This window comes from Populus alba, chromosome 6 (genome assembly GCF_005239225.2).
Source record: "Populus alba chromosome 6, ASM523922v2, whole genome shotgun sequence".
Classification (NCBI taxonomy): domain Eukaryota; kingdom Viridiplantae; phylum Streptophyta; class Magnoliopsida; order Malpighiales; family Salicaceae; genus Populus; species Populus alba.
The window spans coordinates 12,704,511-12,710,542 of record NC_133289.1 but is presented as its reverse complement, the minus strand read 5'-3'; positions in this window follow the sequence as shown (position 1 = coordinate 12,710,542).

Here is a 6,032-nt window from a genome sequence, read left to right as displayed (position 1 = left end):
TTTAAGCTTTTTGGGATAAAAGTAGTATTATGGTGATGATTTGCTTCAAGAAATAAAGTTTATATTTTGGGGACTCAAAATATTCGATTTGGGTTATAATTTAGGTTTAAAATTGATTTAAATCATGTGGAATTAACACAAAGTTTCCATTTTTATTTTTTTTTGTTTATCGGAATTCAATTACATTGAATAAAATCGATTTATTATCCAAAATTATATAGTAGAATATAAAAAAATCATTTATTAATATCATCTATTCTTGGTCTAATTTAAAATCTTTTTATTGTATGTTAAGCAACTTGTTATATTCATACATGCGTGGATGTAATGTCTAGCTAAATCTAATAATATTTTACCTATTAACTTGTCAGATCCATATTTAAACTTATTGTATTGTTAAACTCCAGCACATGAGGTCGAGCGGCTTACTGGATTTCCCTTCTCTTTCCTTATTTCATGTAAAATACAAAATAATTTGTTAAAATGATATTCCCTATTAAAGTACCCTAGGAGAAGAAGAAATAAAATAGCTAAAATCAAGGTTGTTAAAATCATGATTCAACTTGTTTATATATTTTACAAGTTAATATAGACTTTACGTGTTAAATCATTTATAAAACTCAGAATCGGGTTAATATTAAGTAAAATCGTTAAAATTATGTCAAATTACAATTTCATCACCGATTAAACGTGTTTAGCACGAGAAATAAAAATACAATTTAGCTGCCAGATGTCGACACCTATTGGCTTTAACAGATCAAATGCAAATTCGCCGAATCAATCAATCTTAACCTAAGATAGTGATAATTTATATCATTCAAATGGCTCTTGACTTTGAAGATGGATTCAGAAGCTTCTTATTTTACTAGATGTGATGTGGCATGGCTAAAGTCAGGAATGATACGAAATTTCAAACCAAACAGTTGGCGCGTTATTTTTAATATTTTAGAGGTGGGCCCTGCATTGATGATCATGACATGAAGTACAGAGCTAAATAACAACATTATGGGTACCGTATACAACAAATTCTGGTATTTTTTATGCATTTTGTTTGAACAGTTTTTTAAAGGATTTTTTTATTTAAAACTATATTAAAATTAAAATATGCAGAAAGAAAAGAAAATTAAAAAGATAGAAGAAGAAGAAGTAAAGGGAAACATGATGCAGAATTATTTGCTATTGCTGCGTTTCCGGTGCTTCTAATCAAGCCCTCGTCATCATCTTATTGTATTTTAATACCTATTGTATCAAGCCCTAATCATCATCTTCTTCTTCAACACATACACAAGATCCAACATCCTGGATGATTCATATATTCAATATATTCAATAAAATCAAGAATAAATTGACCTTTCATTTCACATTCCACATAATAATCACAACAAATTCATCTGGCAAAGATTAACATATCAAGATATAAAAGATTAGTAAATTAAACTCATGCATTCCTATTTATAATATAAAAGAGGAAGATTATACAATAAAATTTCAATGAAACTAGAGAATTTAAGTTAATACATACATTTTTAATATTGTCTTTATTTACATATCAAAATATTTTATAAAAATTAGATTACATAAGAAGTTTATGATATTTCTAATTACAACATTAAAGTTTACCACCAAAAGCAAAACCAAAAATAATCTATTGGACAACTTGAACTTATTAATATCTTGTAGTCAAATTAATTTACAATATACGAAACATTATCTAACGATTAATATAACTTATTGAAATTAATTTTTATTAAATCACAAACATCGTTAACCAACACTTAAGCAATTTAATCAAGCCAATAATATTCTGACTAAACAATACCATTGATTTCTTTAATCTTATTTAAATCAATTATCCCTAACACATCATCTTAATCATCTATTGCTATGATGCCTCTAACTTTTTTAAGGAAATTAATCATATAAAGTCTCAGTTATTAGTCATATTGATGTCTCTAGTACCACTCAAGATACTAGTCAAATTTAATTTTCAATCGTCAAATAAATTGACACCTGTAGTACCACTCAAGCTACTAGTTAATTTAAATTTTTGATCATTAGATAAAATGACACCTCTAGTACCTCGCTAGTTAATTTAAATTCTTGGTCATCACATAATCTGGTGACTCTAGTACCACTTGGGGTACTGGTCATTTTCAAGTTCCTGTTTGTTAGATAAACTGACATCTCTAAGACCACTGAGGGTATAAGTCAATTTCAAATTCTTAGTTGCTAGATAAATTGATTCCTTTAATACCACTTAGGGTACTAATTAATTTACAAATCTTTTTTTCGTTGCTCATGTGTCAATTGATACACACACGCACACATATGAACAACACATCTAAAAAAAATTTGTAGTTATTTAACATTAAAAGCTTTTAACAATTTAAATGGTGGAAAAAAAAACATCTATCTAGCGCTTGAGCTCTTGATATAGTCCTCTACTGTTGTCTCGAACCTGCAGCCTCTTCTACTACCACATGAATGCAAACATCATCACAACAAGAACACCATTGGAATTTCATTCCATTTTTTTTCTTTTAAACCAATATCAAGAAAGTTATAAAAGTATCTCCCCCCCCCCTCATTTTTCATTAATATTAAGTTATTTAAACAAGAAATCAAATACAATTCAACTCTTTCCTCTATGCTAATTTTTTGTTAATCAAAAATTTTCTTTTAATTTTCACTTCCATCAAACCTTAGCTACTCTTATTAATGCATTCAAGCATAAATTACCTTCCAATTTAAACATCTCAATTTATTTCTTTCAAAATGTCTAGTGAAACCTTTCTATAAAGGAAATATGATTTTTCTTTCTTTCACTTTTTCATTCATTTTGACTCTTATCCACAATTCACTTATTTCAATTAGCACAATTTTGATAAAATTTTGTTATCAATTAAATTAACCATTTCAACCCTCTCTTTAAATGATAAATTGTTGAGTTATGTTTCTAAAGAGGAAGCATGAATTTTATTCAATTTTCCATAGTTGATACCTTACCTGCTCGTTTTCCATATAAATAAACAGGAGTCTAACCAAATTTCATAACAGTTTTATCAAATAAAGTGCAAGCCCCTTGCTCATTCTCTATGCTGAAACTCTCTAATAATAAAAGAGTATGTTATTTTCTTTAATTTTGGAATTAATTCACCACTCATTCATTAAATCCTTCCCTTTTTTTTTAATCATGAATCATATATTAATTGATCCAACAAATCCAAGTCTTCCTTTATCTAGTATGTTTGAAATCGTCCTTACACAAGAACGCCCTCTCTCTTCTTCTTCTTCTTCTTCTTTTTATCAATTTTTTTTTCAATTGTCACTTAACCCATTTTTTATTCATAACTAAGAACATAATCTAAACATAAAAACAATAATCCATATTTATAACATACTAAAATCAAAACTTTCATTATGAAATTAAAATGACTCACTTCTCAAATCATTTAACAAAACCTTAATCAATCAAGGTAAAATTGTTTCTTACCTCTAAATTACACTAAAACAAAGATGATTTAACAAGGATTCCATTTATTCTTCCTGACCTTCACTAATTCTTTCAAGCTCCAAACTCTAGTTTTAAAAGTTTTTAATCCTTCCTAAAAGCGTGAAATCCCTCCTTAAATCCTTAAAAACTTCTCTAAATACTTAAATCTTCCTCTCTTAAGTGTTTTAGTGTAAGAAAATCAACAAGAAATCAAGGAGTTGTTGCCTCCTTCCTTCTCTATAGTTCGGTAGCTCTTGGCTTCCATGAAAGGCCAAAAAGCTATTTATATGTCATGCATAATTGATATTTATAGCATTGCCATTATATTTTAATCCAATAAATTTTTTATGTGCTCTTGGTTTCCCATCTTAATTGTTGTTTGAAACTTACTTTGCATTGAAGTTTTCATCCATAAAACTCATTTCATTTCATTTCATATATATATATATATATATATATATATATATATATATATATGTCCCATTTTATTATCGAGTTAAATTTCTCAATACTTTACTAATACTACTATATTTTTAACTGGTTGTTTACAACATTCTTCCAATATACAAAATTATATCAAATTTATTCATTTAAAAGAAAGAATGAAGCAAGCTTAAATTGAAAATTAATTCATTGTATAGTAATACTTAGAAACATGAAAAAAGAAATGTAAGGAAAGACTCTTAAGGCTCCATAGACCCGATCATATTGGAACTAGTCATAAATTAAATTATGATAGATGAAATGAATAAAACAATGATGGGTTGGTATATAACTTTTATATATAAAAAAGAAACTAGAATGATTTATATAAAAAAATTCATCTTGAATTGGAATAAAGTGAATGAGAATCTTAATAGGGATTTCTAGAATTTAGGTCATGCCTTGTTGTGCTTTTAGCATGCGTATAGTTGGCCTAAAAAACCTCCAAATAATTCCCATCATTTAAAAGGTTTTAACCTAAAATGTTAGTGTTCATTTTTTTTTTTTTTATCATCATTATCTTTTCAAGTAAACATTATCTTAGTCCATAAAATATGAAAATCAGACTTAAAGAAATTGACAGAAGGGCATGATTGAGAAATGTAAAAAGTATTCAGGATGCAATTGATAAACTTTATAGGTTTGGGATGCAATTGGAAATAGGTTTTTAAGTTTGATACTAAATTGAGGGTTTTTTTTTCTTTCTTGGAAAAGTAGAGATCTCACGTGATTCTCGAGGGAGGGAGGGAGGGAAGGAATATACGGAAAAAAAGAAGAAGAAAATTCAAAATGATGACAGGTGAGGCACAAAAAACCATCACATGTTACTATATATATATATATAATTTTATTTTTCCCGCTTTGAAAGTATTTGGTAGATGCAAGCAAAGCATTTCCGAATGGCAAATGGGACAGCTAAGCCTCGCCTCCTAAACGCTCCCATGTCCAAACAAAACATAAATTTCCGTTTTTTTCGCTTGATTAGACGCTCCAATCTAACGCCATTTTTTTTTTTTTTTTTGCTATCATATTCCCACGTCATCTATGCGTAATCTCCACAAAATTTATTAATTGTATAGTAATACTTAGATACATAAAATAGCTATATCATATACGTTCACTTTAATACAAATACGTGTAAGGTTCAATTTTGGAGGAAAAAAATAAAACCAATGAAAAAGAATTTGAAAAGAAGAAGAATATATTTTTTACTTAATTTCTAAATCTTGAACTATATTTTCAAAAATTGAATTTACAATTTAAAAATTAAATAAAATAATTGAATTCAGTTTAAATATAAATAGTTAAATTTAAATGTTTTTGCAAAACTATCTATAAAAGAATTGATAGAATATCATATTTATAGATTTTTACAAATATATATATATATATATATATATATATATATGAATTAGGTCTAGATTTTTTTTATTGATATTTTATAAGAAAAAAAATAGTATATTTATGTCTAATTAGTAATTAGCATTATTTATAAAAATATCATAAAAGCATCCCACGTGTGTATAAATAAGTATAAAAACATAGTATTTTCTTGTATAAAAAAAATAGTCATCCAAACACATTAAAAAAAATTGAAATATAGATTTAGTGTATATTTGATAATGTAATATATAATATTTTTATAAAAATATTTTTTAATTGAAAATATATTAAAATAATAATAATTTTTTTTTTGTTTTGGATATAATACATTAAATTATTAAATATTTTTTTAAAATTAATTTAATATTTATCAAGTAAAAAAACTTTTATAAAACTATTTAAACCAAGTTAACAAAAACATGGAATGTTTTATAGCGTTCAGGAGTTATTAGTGACTTTACTGGAACCATTTTAAAGAAATAGAAAAATATAAATATAAAAAATTATAAAACTCAAAAACCCATAAAAATAATAAAAATATTTTTATTTAGAATTTATTTTAAGTAAAATTTATTACTGTAGAAAGCCTTCACACAATATCGAATTATTTATTTTAAAGAAAGGGCTCTAACAGCGATGTAAATTGTAAATAACAACTCACTGACATGATAAA